At 34.6% G+C, this 20,175-nt stretch overlaps 1 long non-coding RNA gene across 1 annotated transcript in view; it reads right to left on the reverse strand.

The window, feature by feature from the left end:
* Positions 1-19,593, reverse strand: part of LOC128200757 (uncharacterized) — a 34,789-nt gene extending 15,196 nt beyond the window's left edge. The window contains exon 1 of the long non-coding RNA XR_008252862.1: positions 19,511-19,593. This is a non-coding gene — a long non-coding RNA (uncharacterized LOC128200757). The remainder of the gene's footprint in view (positions 1-19,510) is intronic.
* Positions 19,594-20,175: the final 582 nt, after the last annotated feature.

Below are 20,175 nucleotides of genomic sequence, written 5' to 3' on the forward strand. Positions count from 1 at the left end.
GGTGGTAAATCTAATTGTTTATTGCACGTAAAACCGTCCACCGTCATACCGGCCGCTGGAATATTTTTTCGATGACAGTACAAAAGAGCTAGGGACGTTATCTTTTCATCTGGCGCAATTTATTGTTCATAAATTCAAGTAATTGGGGTCCATAATAAACGATGGGACCTCCTGTCACTTAACTCCAATATATAGCTTTACATAACATAGTACTTATCTTTGTGCTCATCCACAGGTTTGTGTTTGTCCCTTTAATTACCATACATAATTTATTTATTTATTTTTTAATTAAAATGCATAAAAAACGACATTGTCATCCCCATGATATGGCTAAGGTTTTTACATGCCTGTATTTAATTTGAAGTGTATTTAAATTTGTTTGTTTGTTCAAATCATGTAAGCTGATTTAGAACTACTTGTTGATATCCTATTAAACTAAAAGTTTGCGTACACTTTCAGTTTTACTAACAATACGATAATACTCGATATTGTAGTATCAATCAATTGATAGTCTCAATATTTCATTGTTACTCTCTAAATTGTCATATTATGGGTTTGATCATCACTCGATTAATTGGTTTAAGAGTTATTTAGGAGAGCGATTTCAGGCGGTTAAATTGCTGAAGGATGATGGTACTTGTATGCTATCTTCCCCCAGGTTGGTGAAGCGTGGAGTTCCTCAAGGATCTATACTGGGCCCACTTCTATTTATTATATACAGTGCCGACCTCCCTAATGTTATTAAGAACTGTAACTATCATTGTTATGCGGACGATGTACAACTGTATATATCTAGAAATCAAATTGGGATATCTAATGCCGTTCAGAAAATGAATGAAGATTTAGATCGCATCGCTGCATGGTCTAATAATAATGCTCTTGTTCTTAATCCTTTAAAATCAAAATATATGGTAATTGGCTCGAAAAATCAAATTGAGAAGGCATCGAACAATAATCTAGTTGTAAAGATCGGTGATACAAATATTGAACATGTTTGCGAGGCAAAGAACCTTGGTGTGCTTTTTGACAGTAATTTGCGTTTTGAAAACCATGTGTTGGGTTTGGTCCGGAATTGCTTTTATCGACTTAAAATATTATACAAGATACGAAATTTGTTGTCAGAAAGATCACGAATTACACTCTGTGAATCTCTTGTGTTATCCAGATTAAATTATGGTGATCTGGTCTACGGGCCTCGTCTCCTTTCTTCATCTCGTCGAATGATACAGAGGATTCAGAATGCGTGCTGTCGCTTTTGCTTTGTTGTTTCACCTCGTAGTCACATTACACCATATTTGAATGAAGCATCTATGTTGAACATGGACTCACGTAGACGATTGCACCTTGCTGTACTTATGTTTGATCTTCTGAAATTTAAATCCCCTGAATATCTATATAAAAAACTCAAATTTCCGACTTTCAACAATTATTATGGATGTAATGTGTCTCGATCAACGCGGCCCCCGTTGGCGGTTCATAACCATAGGACAGTCGCTTTTACCGGATGTTTTCGCCACCAGGCGACTAAATGCTGGAATAACATACCCCCTCCAATGAGACTAGCTGCATCCAAATCAATTTTTAAAAAGTTGATAAAGCAACATTTATTAAATAAGCAAAAATTTGGATTAGTCGCCTGGTAGCGACTGCTTTTAACATAATTACTGTGGTGAATTATTATTTATATATGTTAAATATTATGTTTAATTAATTAATGAAATATATTATATTATTTATGCATCATCTATATAAGTATGTATCTATATAATATAATTTTACCTTCTGCCATTAAATTGGTGACACAGGTTACACTCTGGGTTTGTTGCACGCGTCCGTGTAGCCTTGCTTCAGGTTGCAGCTGAAAATCAGTGCTTTGCTTTTAAGCAAAAGTATCACTGAGCTGTAGCCTTTTTGGGTCACTGCGACACACTTGGTGAAAACATATCTCCAATATTCATTTTATGTTTTATATGTTGTTTTATATTTGAAAAATGTAAATAATCAAATTGTATCATTTTATTCATTAATTTACGTGTATTAAATGGCTCAAATAAAGTGTTTATCTATCTATCTATCTATCTATCAAAATGGCCGCCCCACAAGATGGCGGATAGTGTATCAAATCTGTCAACATCGGTTCTAAATAAAAAAAAATTGAAGAGTAAGTTACGATAAAATAAATGCTATCATTTCAAAATGGCCGCATTCACAAGATGGCGGATTTCATTATAAAAGCTTGTTATTATTATTTTTTTAAATGTGTTTTTTTTAAAAGACTTATTTATTTTTACGATATAATATATGACGCACGATAAATTCCCATTAAACATTACGTCTTCAATGACAACATGTTGCAAGCGCCCCGCAGTTGCCAGCCCTCAGCAGGCGCCTACACCTTTTATAAGTCTACAGCATCAGCATAACCACTTACGTGTAGGGTTGCCAATTCGAATAATTTTAATTCCTATACAAATCTTACTGTTTGTGTTTAAATCATATACAAATTTTATTTCTCTTGTTGTACGGCTAACTTTATACTGTGTTACCTGATCATAGATGTTAGACAACGCAAACACTTGTGAACTATTTCAAAAAAATAACAGAAGCAAATACACGTCTTTATCTTTGCAAAAATAATAGTGCAAGTCTTATCACACAAAAAAGGACCCTATTCTATAGAACATATGGTCCTTCGAGCCGGATATGAACCAGCGACTATAGATTTGTTTATTTATTGTTAAAATTTGAACAACACTTACTTACTAATATAACAAGATTGTAATTATTAAGTTTCGATCTGGGGTGAACGCAATCTTGTTCACTTTAACCCTAAGAAGACACAAGTCTGCGCGTTCACCGCAAAAAAGACACCGTTTGTCGTATCTCTTCACTTTCAGAGCACTTCCCTCGATAATAAGTCGAGTCTGGGGATTCTTGGCGTCGATATATCTAGCGACGTCCAGTTTTGTGGTCATCTGAAGGAAAAAGCTAAGATAGCTTCCAAAAAGTTGGGGGTGCTCAATAGGGTGAGACGATATTTCACGCCAGAAAACCGCCTGAAACTATATAAAGCTCAAGTGAGGCCACATATGGAATACTGTTCTCACCTGTGGGCAGGAGCGCCACAGTACCAACTCCTTCCGTTAGACCGCATTCAAAGTCGGGCAGCTTGAATTGTTGACGATCGGCGTCTTACTGTCCGGCTCGACCCACTGAAACTGCGTAGAGATGTTGCATCTCTGGGCATCTTCTACCGAATTTATCATGGGGAGTGCTCTGAAGAATTGTTCGGATTGATACCTGCTGCTGATTTTCACCATCGTACAACCCGCCATAAACTAAAATTTCATCCTAACCATCTGGACGAGTGGCGGTCCTCCACCGTGCGTTTTTCAAGACACTTTCTCCCACGCACAACCACTCTTTGGAATCAATTTCCAGCAGCAGTATTTCCGAACCGATACGACAACATAACCTTCAAGAAAAGAGCATATTCCTTTTTAAAAGGCCGGCAGCACACTTGCAATGCCGTAGGTGTTGTGGGTGACCATGGGCGGCGGTAGTCACTTACCATCAGGTGAGCCGCATGCTCGTTTGCCCCCAGTGTTGTAAAAAAAAAATTTTAAATTAAAAAAAAAATATTTTAGAAATTTTGTCTGTTTGTTTGTCTTTATTGCTATTATGTATTTTGTTTATTCCAGCATCACACAAAAACTATTGTACCAAATCGAATACGGTTTTCACAGTCGTGTTCTTAGGAACATCTTTAGAGATCTAATTTAAAATTTGGTGCAAGTTTTGTCCTGTAATACCGTCTACAAATGGACCATTTTATTGATTTTCCTATTTCTGAAGTTCACGTGGATAAAGTAACGGGTAAAAGCTATAATATTCGACAAAACTAAATCTGAAAAATATCTAATAACTTTATCAATATTTCATTCACACGAAAACAAATTAAATAATTTACTTTTAAATTATTTATGGAGAAAAAATAAAAACTCTTGTGTTTTTGTAAGATATTATGTTTTAAGAGAAATTGAAATTAAAATTGAGTTAAGATTAAAATAATAAAAAGAAGTTGTGGAAAATTGATTTTGTTTGTGTTTATTTATTTATTCATAGAAACACCAACAGTATACTGCATTATAACATATATAACAATGCACATGTTTATAATATTTTACCATAAATAATTCTGAAAGTACCCGTAACCGGCGAGCGTGTATGAAAAGATTGATGAATGTGGAAGAAGCGAAAGAGGTTTGTTTGGATCGAAGCATTTGGCGTTCCATTGTTTCTGCCTACCCTGATCATACATACATATCATATCTATCATGTATCATGGGGGAGACCCATCAGGGTAGGCGTGACAGATATGTATGTGTGAATGTGAATGTGAAAGAACTCCATTTTCCGCACTTAGCCTCTCATTTGGGCCATTGTGCGTATGAGTCGTGGCTAGTGCAGCCAACCTAGCTCCGTCCAGAAGCGCAGAAGCTTCCTGGGTTCTTCCCAGGCCTCACGGAGCGACCTCACCGTTCCGAGGATTTCTAAACGTTGATGGGCCACAGCCTCACATTCCAGGATTACGTGAGCTGCCGTTTCTTCGGCGTTGAAACAGACAGATCTGTGTGTATGTATGTAAATAATTTTGATTGATTCTTCAAAATCCCAGAAACTGCGAACGACCAATAATATCATGTAAAAACATTTTTTTTTTCAATCTATCCTAATATCCAAATTCATTTCCTTAGACAATAGAATTTATCTTCTTTTTTCTATGCCAATAAATAAAAAAATCGAATAAACCGCAAACATATGGCCAAAAGGAATAACACGTCCGTATAAACCCGAACGAATGGTAACCCTACTTACGTACCATTACACACCCGCTGTTATATTTTTTCCCGGGGAATATTGACAAAAACAAACATATTGTGGCCCTGGCGAGCGGGAAGGTTGTCACAATTTGGCAACAGGCTTGTTTTTCTTAAGAACACTAAGTGAACGGGCGGCGCTTTGTCGCCGTCCAACTATTTTCATCTTTGTTGTCAACAAGATGTCGGTGCTTAAGTTATTGGGGATTTGATGGGATGGCTGTACTTTTAGGATTCCGTTCGAGCCTAAAGAGAATGAACAAAACCTCTTCGTTGTCGCAGCATCCGTCTGTACGTTGACCAGAAGCACTAACTATCTTTAAGCTAAATGTAATATCAAAATTATAATACACAAGCGATACTGGCATATGTATATATTTTAGATTTTTTTTTATGGATGATAATCGAATAGTTACCCCGCCTGCGCTATCGGTATACGTTGGCGGGGCACCAGTGATATATGACAGGTGAGGATGAAAGCAGGTCAGTTAGCCCATCGTGATGAATTTCACATAAATTAACCACGATGGTTTCCAGGGGGTACCACGTGGAGGTCGACGTGATAGGGTATATTGTTAGTAATGGAGCTGTTAGATCCCATTATTAACAGTCCCTTCCCATCCTTCCATTATTTTGGATTTGCCAGGTATATAACGTTGTAGGTTTTAAATGCCTTGGGCACTTACTGTTCTGTACCCTGAAGGAGACTTGGAGTGAATATAATTAATAAAATACAATTGGGGATGATCCTGACGAATTTGATAAAGGCAATGACATAGAAAACAATAAAAAAAAAGTAAGTCGAATAGAAATTTCTTTTCTTATTGTAATTGATGGGAAAGAAAGATGCAAAATATTACTTTCCTCAGGGGAGCACAGTCGAAATCTCAAGATAATATTTAAGCTTGCATTGTGAATCAAATGACCGTGAATTTCATTTGAAAAATTTAAAAACTGTATCATACGAAGTATCCGAAGTATGGTACAAAATAACCATTATTACCGCATCTTCGAATGCAAATCAAATGGAAGGACTTGTAAAATGTAACATAGATGCATATATAATTTACTTACGTTACTTACAGCACGCAAATAACAACAGATATACATAGATATACACAATAAAAAAAGAAGGAATTCAAAAATCGAAAAAAAAAAACAAAATATATACAAGAAATAACGATTTTTTTTCTTTCATGTTACAGTAACACAAAATGGTCTGTCTGTCACAACTCTGTTTATTGCTTTGCACTCCAAAGAGCAATTGATATTATGTTGTGGCCAAAATATCTTTATCTTGTATTATATTTTAGTACGGAACTACATAAAATACTTAAAGTGACCAATCTTTTAGAAAGGACTTAGCCTTGGCCCTCTAAAACAGAGTCCAGATGAATTTATTTACGCTTATTTCTCAGACAGTAGTGTTATTTCCCACTTCGTCTTGGATTCTTTTATTAATACGCGCCAACATTTTCCTTTAAGGCATCGTATTTGTATTCCGGCTCGAAGAGAGGTACATAGTAATGTATACCATGTCCCGTGACTCAAAATCTTTATTACCACAAGGACCGTCAGCGACTCGGCGTGCAAGTGACATCTCTATTATGCAAAAGATCGTCTGCTGCGTGGTCGCTTCCTTGACGGGTCGTACGCTTGATTACTTCTCTTGTTGTATAAATATGCGATGAACTTTAACAGAGAAAGAAAGTCAGGCAATAGATCTACCTACTGCTAATCGTCTATTTTTTAATTACAGAAATTTGCTATTTGATGTACATTTTTTTTTATACCACTGAGGTGCCAAACAAGCTTACGACCCAAATGATGGTAAGCGGTTGCAGTAGCTTATAAACGTCTGCAATACCAGGGGCATTACGCACGAGGTGCCGACCCTGAAGAAACCTCTTTACTCCTTTTATGGAAAACCCCATGCTGTAGTTTCTTGAAGAAATCTCAACAGTTTGTTCATTCCACAACATATAAGAAGGAAATAACTCTCAAATCGCACTGTATGCGACCATCCAGGCTCTAAAATAAGGAGGTGAACTCCCTGTTGATGACGAGCTATACGATGGTTAAAAGTAGCCGTGTACATCATAATATAATAATTCCTCTGAGCACAGTCCGTTGTACAAACGGATAATGCATTTCATTTATTACGTCACATTATAAATTTATAAAGAGACTAAAATGTACTCTAAGAATTATCTTTAATCTGACTTTAAATCCCGAGCACACAAGTCAGATAAAGAGAAAATTTAACCGTAGGCATAATGTTCCTCGCCTGCATATCATAAGTATATTTATCTAAAATCCACACAGCTCTAACATTAAGTAAAACGTCCATCCAATTGCCCTCCGCCGGCACAATTTTGGGTAGTCATGTCCAAAGGGCTCGGGAAACCCTACCAAATAAAATAGTTTAAATTCAAATGCTATTTATTCCGGGCTGCGTAGCCCGGACAAAGCTCTGTAATTCATGCTAATGGCCCTTTGTCCTCGTTCCAACGAACTGGCCCTCGCTAATAGATCCAGGGGGAATTAGTGCACTTTACAAACACAATTGTTCGGCCATTTTTGACGGAACGCTGTTTGCTGTTAGAAGGTCACTGTGATCTCAGGTGGAAGTTGCGAGTGCACCTTCCAAATTTTCAATCGATCTCAAAAACCAAAAAGGTTCTCGTTTCGATTGTATTGTCTTTTTATATTTGTTACCTCATAACTCCATCAGTCGTAAACCGATTTGGAAAATTCTTTTTTCATCTGAAATAATATGCTTACAAATTGGTTCCACAAAAAAAAATATCAAAATCTCTTCAGGAATTTAGTTTTTAAATAAAAATAACTGATTTTGTCACAATTGAAGTCGGTTTTTTATTTGATAGATATTACGAACCTATGAATTACATCTGACAGTAAAAATGTACATGTCAATTTTAATTTGACAGAGTTTTCTATATCATCTAACTTTAACAAGTACTAACTCCACGTTTCATTTACAGGATTAGTTTGCGCAATTAATTCTCACCACAATTGCATGTAGCAATTAACAGAAAGGTCTCGAACTACAAATTTAGTAAAAATGAGACAATAATGCCAATACATAATGTATGTACATATATACATGTGTTATTATTATTTTGATGCCACTTTTTTATTTAAAATATTTAATAACACCGTAGATGTCCTGCTTTATTGAGCTACTATAAGTTCATTTTCGTGTCTCGCATACATATGCGAAACAATCTCGCTCACATGAGCGAGATTGTTTTAAAAAAATATTTTTAATGGCTAATTGCAAAACTTGTTATACACGATACAAACTTAATATTATGGAAGTAGATTTACTCAGGACTTATTAATTGGCAAACTCCAAAAATTTCTTGATTAAAGTATTTTGTTAATTCATTGTACCTGCTGATTTTTGGGTGGGTAAGAATTTTCTATAAGTATCAAATGTAAATAAAAATGCTATTATTATAATTGTATTTTTATATACTGTTCGTTAATTATGATTTAAATAAATAATACTTTTTTTTATACAGCTTAGAATGGCAAACAAGCTGACGGCCCACCTGATGGAAAGTGGTAACCGTCGCCTATAGACATGAGCAGTACCATGGATATAACAGAGTACACTGTTTCGCCCATGATACCCCCCATGCGTTGCCATTCCTGAGGACTCAGGTGTTATTCCTCTGTACCCAGTAAATTCACGCAAAATTCACAATGGTATACAAACTTCCTGCATTATTTACTGTTTTTTGACAATTTTATTTTATTTAGTTGGACGTAGTTTAACAGAAAGGTTCTGCTGAACTTCATTCAACTATGACCTTAAAGTTAGATACAAGTGTGACCATTCAGTTATTCACTTCTATATTTAGATCTATATTAATATTTTAGTCCATCGCGGCACGAGTCTGATATATATAGATAAAATTCTATAATAAAAACCCTTTTTCACTTCCATATTGTAAAAGGTGATTAGAGGAAATAACCACATTGCACTAATTCAATTGAAGGAAATCTATACCAAACCAGTATAGCCAGTTAGCACAATAACACTCTTCTTACAGAGGGACAGACTTATGACCTTGCCATATAAATGTCGCTTATAAATAAAAAAAGTATGACCTTCATTCTCTCTTTCCATGACTTACGCATTGTCATTAGTAAGCATTAAAATATTGTGTCCATATCTTGTAATTTTACAAATGTACCTCACCATTTAAACTTTAAATACAGCAATATGTAGGTACTATCCCAATCATCTGGACGAGTGGCGGTCTCCCACCGTGTGTTTTTCAAGGCACTTTCTTCCACGCACAACCATTCTTCGGAATCAACTTCCAGCAGCGGTATTTCCAAACCAATACGACATCATAACATTCAAGAAAAGAGCATATTTTTAAAGGGCCAGCACACTTGCAATGCCTCTGTTGTTGCAGGCGGTCCTGGGCAGCGGTAGTCACTATCAATTAGGTGAGCCGCATGCCCGTTTGTCCCCTGTGTTGTAAAAAAAAATTGCATAACCGAATAGGACAGAATTGGCTGCGCTGATATCTTTTGCACAAATTGATAAGCGAGCACCGCAGCCCTGGAACATCATAACTGTTCCCACTAATGAGATGTTAATGGAGATCTTGTGACGAATATTAATGATGATGATGCTACCATTTATTATATTTATACTAAATATAAATTAGTATAAATTGACCTATATTTAGCTCACTATCGACTAGATATTACATAAAGCGGTTAGTAATAAAGATACCACAATGTTATCGTACGATATATTTAGATAAAATGTGGCGACCTCTGTACTTTTCCATTAAATTTAATCAATTGCTTTGTAATACTTTGGGATTGTGACAATCAAAAGAAGCCTGTAAAACTGCAACTAAAACGAGCAATTTCTCGTAACAACAAAGTAAATCTGAAAGTTTACCGAGACGTTTAATGTACAATCACAGTTGAACAGTTGTAAGAATTTGAAAAAGAAGGTCAAAGTAAACACTTCTGTCACTTGCAAGAATAATGACGAAAATCACTTCAGAATTGTTAAAGATATCGCATGACTTCCTATAGAATTCTTTAATAGAATGGCCAATTTTTTAGGACACTGAATGGCAAGACAACTGATCTTATGGAAAGTGATAACAATCATCACAAAGACATCAAAGAATACACTGTGATAGTCATGGCACCTTCGTATGTTGCTTTTCCTGAGGATTATAGTGTTATGCATGCGTATCCTGCACTTTTATTGTCAATTTAAGAAAGTGCATTTGCTAAATTGATTCATACTTCAAAATTTAAAACTCTTCTTAATTTACAGTAAGAAATACATGCCAACATTAATGCAGGTACCAAATTAATATAGTTCTCGCGAGTATTCCTCAGTGGAGCACACAGATAGATGATCTCTCGCTAGCTACTGCTAATTATAATATGCATAGTTAAGTAGCGAAGGTTTTGCGCCGCGTGTATTTTGCTTTGTTCTTAATGCCGTATTCCAGGAGCCGACTTCCAGTACAAATCCCTCAGGATCATAAGTGACATTGTTCTCGTCTTATAATAACGTATTACTAGTGATGCGCAGTCTGCTAATTGTGTTATCGACTCGATAAGCATAAAATTCCTTAACGAAAGTAAAATAAAAAATAAATCCAATAACTCGCCCACTATCAGACAAGGGCGTAGTTTATTATTGTGGTATGAAGTTTTATTTCGAGTTTCTTTTTTCCCCGCTGGTGTATGGTATTCTGTTTCTCTTACAACGAACTTAATGCGTGAATGACATGTCTCTTTTCTTATTACATACATCACACGAAACAATACAGTTACAATATATTGACATTTTTCATAAATTTCAGGAGAAGTTTCTAATAATATAAACAATAATAAAATATGCATTTTTTATAAATATTATGGAAATAATTAAGATTGTGTCCCCAAAAAAAAAGGAAAACTTCAATTGTGGCCATACCAGTTATTTCTATTTAAAACTAAACTATTGAATTTAGATAACATTTCTATAGGGCCAATCTGTAAGTACGAATACATACATCCTTTCAGATAAAAAAAAAATTTCAAGTCAGTTTTCAACTGACGGAGTTATGAGGTAACAAACATTATAAGAAAAATATAACAGAATTGAGTACCTCCTTCTTTTTGCAGTCTCTCAACCAACTTCATTATGTTTTTGTATTAGTAATTACATTTTAATACTAAACTTTAGGACAAAACTATTAAAAGAACAAAATTATTTAGTTCGAGCATCTTTATATTTTTTTAATTAATTATATCGACAGCGTCGCAACACTAGTTGAAACTACTCTTCATTACTTAGCAGAACACATTAGCAGATCGCGGGATGTCACTTCACAATCAGCTTAGCAATGTCCGGGTTTCTAGGCCCGTCCCCCGGGAACGAGCTCCTTCTTCGTGCCTCCCCCACAGCGGGCTCTGAGACGCTTCGATTTAAGTCTATTTATGCAAATTATATTTGTTATTTCCAAGTTCTACGTGCCACATTAATATTTTATAAATCCATCTATTTACTGAATCAAATTATTAAATAGAATTATTAATACATTTTTTTGTTACAAGCGTGAATATTTTTTTTTATTTTTCCCAGAAAAATTTGGGACATAGAATAGACCTTGCTGTCTTTTCTGTGTATCTACCTGATTCAAACTTTGTATCAACTTTGAAACATTTTTTTTAACGTCTAGAATAACTTATTCAAAGATCGTTTTCAAGTGTTTGAAGTCAGAAGACCTCGAAAAGTTAGCAAACAGGTTAAACATCTAGTTTCATTTTTAAAGATTTAAATTTACGTTCCACGAAAAACCGACTTAAATTTTGATTTAAAAACTAAACTACAGAATCGATTTTGATAAAATTTCTATGGAAAATATCTGTAAGTATTTTCTTTCCGCCACGAAAAGAATTTTCCAAATCGGTTTATAACTGACGGAGATATGAGGTAGCAAACGTAAAAAAAAAATATGACAAAATTGAAAATCTTCTTATTTAAGTCGGTTGAAAATGGAAAATACTCACTATTTTTCATACTGTATGATTACAAAATCACATTTGATAATACTACAAGAAAAAATAAATTCATAAATTGACAGTTTCTGCGATAAAAATAAACACAATTTTAGACGTTCCGAAAAACCTGCTATTTTAGGAGTGGCTGTTTTTATTAAAGCGTTACTTGGAAGACGTTTTATCTAATATTACTGATATAAAATCTACACGAAGACTTCCAAACAAATTTGATGAAATTGCAGTAAAGATGGCCTGTGGCCTATGTCCAGCAGTGGGCAGGTAACGGCTGAGGTGATGATCGCAATATATGTAGATCGACCAATCAATCAGAGGCATTTTTTTTAATGCGTGATAATGAAATGGTAACCCCGCCTGGGCTATCGGCATAGATATATAGATACTCTTGTTTCCTCCAAAAGATTACAATAGTAAACTTATTATAAATATAAATAATTACAAGAAATAATCACAATGAGAAAACAACGGGCGGCCTTATCGCTAAGAGCGATCTCTTCCAGGCAACCTTTGGATGGAGAGGAGTAATTATAAACAATTTGGTGGGAGGCACGATGAAAAAATTTGTTAGTTCTAGATATGGGAGATGTAATACATATAATAATATAAAAATTATCCCTACTCATTATATATATATATATATATATATATATATATATATATATATATATATATAAATATTTGGTTACTAAACCGTATAAATTAAGCCGGCCATTAATTACGCGTAATATTCTAACAAGGCCCAATATCGGTAGCAAGCAAAACGTGCCGTGTACTTTTTCTCTCCCCTAAATTTAGCGGCTTTCCGCCCCCGGGGGTCAGCTGCGGTTTTTGTCACCCCCGGGTCTGTCCCGGACCGATAAATAAACATGTTCCGGGGACATTATTGACGATACGAGTATATGGTATTATTCCACGTATAAAAACGAATTTTTAATATTTTATTTTTCGATAGAGACAATTTTGTATTTTAAGCCAATTTCTGTATAAGATTCAATTCATTTGTAATGTTTGTGATTATATTACACGGTTACGCCGATTATTTTGAACTGATTTTGCTTATTCTTTTTGCATTCTATTGAATAGAAACTGCCGTTTCTTTGCAGAACACACAACTGTTTGATGCGAAGCAAAATGTAGACACATGCAAATATGTACTTTCAATCTAATATATATCTATGAAACATCTTATTGTGTATATATATATATATATATATATATATATATAGATACATCGTATAAACATATATGTAACTCAAAGCCTTGCATTGTCTTCTAAAGTGCTTTATCAAGATCTGTATTTTTGCAGAACAAAATATAACGTAATCAACTAACTAGTATAAAAGCCTTCCGTATTGTAAAGTTTACTAAAATATGAACAAAAATATATTTATAAATTATGAACAAGTCATGCGGGCGAAGGCTGTGATATGTACATACCATAACATTATGTATACATAGCTAGTGGTGGCTGTTGAGACAATGCACCGGCATCCTGGAGTACCTCTACTGCACAGGAGAGGAGGGCGCGTCAGATTGTGAGAGCCCCGCCATGTCATCTCGCAGCCCCCGCGTGCGTCACTCATAGATTTGTTCCATTTTGAACTTTTATTATTTTTAATACACTTATGGATTTATTTTTAGATAAAAATGAAACGGTAGCACCGCCTGCGCTGTTAGTATACGCTGGCGGGTTTTTTTTTTTTTACTAGGGAATACCTAAATATTGAAAGCCAGTTACACTTTGCTATCGTGATAAAAAAGTGTAATGGTGAATTTATGATTTATTTATTTGGTTTTAAGTTTTAAATTCCCTGTGTTTATGTGTACAAATATTATAATTTTATGATATGATATGTGGAGTGAATTATATTGATAACCTTGAACGTCATATAGGGTTTAACTTAATGCATATTTATATGACGGTAAGCATATCCATTCACGGGCGGGGCACTAGTAAGTGATGACAAGTGAAAATGAAACCAGTTAGCCCATTATGATGAAACCATGACTGTATACAGGGGGAACCAAGCGGAGGTCGACCTGAGAAAGTATGTTACTAGCAACGTACGAAGGTGGTCCTAAAACTCTTGATATTAGATATGGATACTCTCACACGAGTACACAATTTTTTTAATAGTAAGCCCATATTATAGTCTAAAATATGGTACGTCTATTATATTACATTCAAATCTATCAATCCGTTTAAACCTATTAAACGGATTTAGATAGATTGAATAACAAACATAAAATATAATTACAAAATTATTATATTAATAGAATAGGTTCTAATAATCTTAGGTATCTAATATATTTATAGGACGAGTAGCTAAATATAACTATACGCAAATTTTAACGTAAGTCATCTATAATGTTATTGTCCGATTTTTCTCCTATAAACAGACGGGAAGGTCAACTAAAAGTTACTCGTAAATCTTTAAATGGCATGACAGTAATATAAAATAACTATGAATACAGTTACCACTTACATAAGTGGAATGCAAATTTATTTTTAGCAAAATGTCTACTAACCGTAATGCCACTAACCGCTTTAAAGTTATTCTAGTTACACTTCGCGGACGTTAAGCGATTTTTTGGATAATAACAATGATTATACATACTCTATACTAACTGGATTTAGTTCGCAAAATGTGCATGGCTGTACGAAAAGTAGTTATTTTGTATAATTCGTTCGTATATATATAAATAATACTATTATGTAATTGTAAATGATCTGATAGGAACATATCAAAGGGCATTAAGCGTATTTGATTATTTCTTTTATTTCTGTTTACCTTCCTTCTTCTATCTTACCTTCTATTATAATGATTGTAAGCTCTTCATCTCGTATTAAGTGTTCTAACATTAGAAATCTGGATGATTCATTTACTCAACTACGCTTCTCTTAAAGGCATATATTATTAGTGTTCTATAATTGCTTGCGTATTTATATTACTTTTTTCACTATTTCAATTTTATTTTCCTTTTTATATTATAACCCGCCCACTGTGTACTTTTTATTATAACACATTGTGATTTGTTAATCTTTGTCTGATGCCCACGATACAGGTTCGCCTAGTGTGGCGCCCATTGTATCTTGGGTTTGTAACTTTATGTTTTTTGTCAAATAATAATAATAAATTTCAAATTGGACGCTTAGTAAGTAACACACTGATAGACAGTTATTGGATGAATTCATAAAACATACTATAATAAACGATATTATTATAATATAGCCATATAATATCAAATCATATCAGTCTAAACAGTATACAAATATTTGTACTGTATATCATAGGCGTCCCTCATAAAGAGGAGTTTTGCCAGTAGTTGCCACGCTTAGCAGATGGGTTGACAACCGCAATTAGGCTTTGGTGATGTTTTAAAATAGACGCCGCTACCCAACCCTTGACAATTAACTTCCCTTAGTAGCCTCTTACGACATCCACGGGAAAGGAAGGGGTGGCCTATTCTATGGCGGGACCACACAGTAATGCTATGTATGAATATATATCATTAGATCATTCATACATAAAGCGTCACTTATAAACATACAATTACATATTATGTCTTTTTATGATTTTATTGTATGTAAACTTAATGTGCAGTTATGACTTTTTATGACGTAATACAAATGTATATATACATGTTACTTAAACAGAATGTTGTAATTGTTACGAGATAGTTAAATAAGAAAATAAAAGTAAAAAGTAGTACATTGTAGCCGCAAACTGTTAAGTAAACCTAGTCAGACGTCGCGAATCTGAAAAAGTTTAAATAAATGTACATAGAGTTGTATGTATCTGTGTCTCTTTTCATTGTCAAATAAAATTCTCTTACACTACAAATGTATCTAATAATTGACAAATGCTACTGTCTACCTCATCGGTGTTTACTGTCGCGTGCATATTTATTTTTAATTGAAAAATAAAATTTTGTTACAATTATTCTAGAAAAAACTTTTAGTATCAGTACTAGTCAATGAAATTGTAAAAAAGCATTCAAATTGAAAAGTATTTGAAATCAATTGTAAAAAATTTATAGCTTGAATTTTATTTACTTACATACACTAAAAATGAATTCCTACATTAATCATTCTCTAAGAAATATTATTATACATATTTACTGGTCCAAAGTGGAACGCATCATTTGCCTTAGCAACAGGCCCCGCGCTCTGCTAGTTTGAATACAATCCATCTATTGACTGGCTTAGGCACAGTAAAAACAGTTTTAAGCGCAGGCGAAACGTTCTAAATTTCTCTGAAGAGAAAACAGCTCGCGGAACATAGAAATTAAAATCTTATGACGATAGCATCTAAGTTGAAATTAAATTGTCAACTTTTATGTGTGCATTCAATCTTTAACCAACGATACGAATAGAGGAAGATAAACTCTACAATTTTGAATTTAAAGCATATAATGGATTGTTGATATTTTCAAGTGCATACAGATATTCACGGACAGGTTAGAACGTTCACGAACGTTCAGGCAGTCTTCAAAAAAGTGATTTATATTTGTTTTTGCGATCGAGTTCATAAAAAAATGGGTTAAGTGTTTAGACGCGTATTTTAGTAAACACGTGTAACAGGAGATGGCCTTGGTTTTTGTACTTCCTTTGTTGGGGGACCATGATGTAATTGAATATATGTCAGTGTACAGCTGGAGAGCTGTTTGTGTAGCTTTTGTTCCACCATTAATACCATCGGCCTTGGATGAGCCGATGTTTTGCGTATGAAATCCCATACTCCCTTCCCGGTCGTTCTAATTTGGGCAACATCGTTTTCTTAATAACAGAGTATTACATCTCGGTTCTTACGAGGAAAGACAGATATTTATGGTAAAGTTAACACGGAGTTATTTTAACTTTACCATAAATATCTGTCTCGGAGTTTTGTTGGTTGTTACTCCTGCTCATTTCCGACGGTACTAAAATTCTAGGTAATACAACATCTTAGCTCTTTCATTGTTAAATACAGCGGTTATTATTAGAGCATATCGTAGTTGTTAAACCAATATCTGGTATGTGCACTTGTTGAAGATTGCGACATTTTGAAAATTATGACAAAACTGACTGATTCCAAGCATTGTACGGTGAATTGGGGTCAGTACAAACAAATATGCTATGTGTATTAACCAAAATAAACTAAAAACTGCGCCAAACCTGCACGTAGCATATTTTATTTGACCAAAATGAATTGTAGCTGTTTGTAAATTATTTGCTATGTGGTAGGTTAAACACAATAATAAATTACATAGGCTGACATATATAAATGTCAAAAGTTTCATAAAATAAAACGAAACTTAGCTTTTTTAATGCAACTTAGAATGGCAAACAAGCTGATGGCTCACCTGATGGAATGTAGTAACCGTCGCCTATAGACATGAGCAGTACCATGGACATAACAGAGTATACTGTTTCACTCATAATACTCCCCATGCGATGCAATTCCCAAGGACTAAGGTGTTATACCTCTGTACTCAGTAAATTCACTGCCATATCCCACCCTTTAAACCTAAACACACTGGTTCACGGTTGAAACACGATTGGGACAGAGGTACCCAAGCAAACGACTTTTTGCACAAAGTCCCCCTTTGGCTTAGAAATAAAGGATTTTATAAAGCAGCTCTTTACAAAGGAAATGCTTGAGAGTTCACGATTCTTTGTCTATTTTAATGATCTACTTATACTACCATATTTTTGACTGCATAAAAGTAATAATGTTCCATCTTTATATCTATAATACGTTATATGTATACGGGCAAGTAATCCGTATACTTAAGTTGGAGATAAGGAGCTGGCAACATGCAATAACATTAGTTCTTGTGCAACATTGGTGAATGAACAAGTTTGCGATATACACGTATTAGTCGCAACATTATGGTCTCACAAGTCGATAAGCCTCCTTAAGTCATAAAGCCGAAGCCTATATAAATTATATTTAGATATATTTACTGTTTATATTAATTTTCAGGACTCTGTATGATGAAAGGGATTGTTAGTAATGGAGACTAAGAATCCCATTGCTAGCAATAAACCCAATCAGGTCGACCTCCTCGCGATTCTTCCTGGAAACTATCATAATTAATTCCAGATGAATTCATCATGATGGACTAACAGGCCTGTTTTCGTCCTCATTGATCACCATTCACTGATGCTCTGCCAACAGCCTTTAGCGCCATTCCATTTTCATCCAATAAAAAAAAATGTCGTGAACATCACTCCAACTCTGCTATGAAATGCAGTTATGGTAAAAAAGAAACAATACTACAAATAGAACCTAAAGACATTGTAGATTTATTTTAAAATAGCAACGGTGCTTAGACCATAATATAAAAGCACATATAGAATAGGAACATATATTTAAGTCTTGAAAGGATATGGCCGTGAAATTATTGGACACGAAGATTATCTCTGGTCATGTAAATAACAATGCATGAAGACTGAAACCAGAAATATGTACCTAAAAGCAAGTGCATCACAAAGTTTTTGGGTATAATTATGTACAGATTACGTTTACCATTCTCAATCAAATAGTTCATCGGTTTGCCCTTTCAAAGTGAAAATACTTCTCGTTCTTGTACTTGTAACGGCATTAAAGCGATACGAATTTCATTAGGTCGGCCGTCAGTTTGTTTGCCATTCCCAAATTGGCTGAGGTCTAGGTGATATGGGTTGTGCCTTTAATTTCTCACGGGACAAGGCAATTGGTACAATATAATAAGTATTGATTTTGAGCATTTCGTGGATTCTTAAACTGGTGTGGGACATTTGAAACGCAATAAAAATTTGGGTGTTATAAATTCAGCATTATGTGGAATGGCCAGTACTCATCAGTGGATAATGGAGGATTATAGTGATGATACAGTAATAAGACTACTCCCATAAACTAGAATCGTAGACGTCTAGCCAACTATTACAGCAATAATACCATTATTACACTAGCTGTTTCATTAGAAACATTGATATCCTAATTCTGCTTATGGGATATGATTATTTCTTATCGTTATTCAATCACTTGTGCTTCCTTTACCTTATTATACTTTATTATCTTATACGTTCCATCTATTAATCCAATCGTAATAGAAACCTTTCCTTTCTATAGGATTTCTATACATGACTCAAATGAGGATACCATATAAAGCTCATGGGGTCTTCAGAAATCGATTGCACATATAGAATTCGTGTTTCAACCGTGAAACAATTATGTTTGCATGCCTGTGTTTCTGTTTGGGTGGGATATGGCGTAAATTTACAGGGTACAGAGGAATAACATCTGAGTCTTTAGGAATGGCAACGCTTGGGGGGTATCATGGGCGAAACAGTATACTCTGTAATGTCCATGGCACTGCCCATGTCTATAGGCGACGGTTACCACTTTCCATCAAGTGGACCGTCAGCTTGTTTGCCATTCTAAGTTGTATAAAAAAAAATTCACTCACAAAAGTCGCAAATACCTCGCATAGACATAATGCTCTGTCTATCCCCTTTCGAGTTACTAGATTTGTGTGTCTGAATGTGTTTTATTTATTAGGTAACACGGCGACCTTACGTTATCACGATTAAATATAATTTCCAGACGTTTTTGATTCAGTTATCAATAATGATTTATTATTTAATCGATGTTGCTCGATGACAGTCATGGAATAACAACTGATTATATTAATAATAACAAATTATTTATAAATGATGAATATATTTTTGTTATCTGTATCAATAATATCATCGTCATTAATATTACAATCTTGTTTTATACCCAAAAAGTGTACGAGATAATTTTTCGTCGTGTTCGAATGATAGCTTCTAGCTGTAGTAACGATAAATTTGGGAACACGACTTCAAAGTTGACAAATCTTATTATGGGAACCACGTAGCTAATAAATATTAAACTCGATTGAGTTTAAAATTTCACAAATAATCTATATTGGTGGTATTTTTTCAAATTATGTCACTTATGGGCGTGAGCACCGAAATACCATCTTGAGTTCTTCGACTCGTTGCAACGACGAGCTATGAGAATTGTGGATGATCCCAGGTTCACATGCGGTATCGAATCCTTAAGTCTTAGGAGAGATTTTGCCTCACTCTGCGTGTTCTACCGCTTGTACAACGGATTGTGCTCAGAGGAATTGTTCAATATGATGCCCACAGCCACTTCGAATCGACAGGGAGTTCACCCTCATGTCCTACAGCCTCAACGAACGCTCCGGTTATGGA

The sequence above is a fragment of the Galleria mellonella genome, unplaced genomic scaffold (assembly GCF_026898425.1).
Source record: "Galleria mellonella isolate WM207_F2 unplaced genomic scaffold, CSIRO_AGI_GalMel_v1 utg266, whole genome shotgun sequence".
Classification (NCBI taxonomy): Eukaryota; Metazoa; Arthropoda; class Insecta; order Lepidoptera; family Pyralidae; genus Galleria; species Galleria mellonella.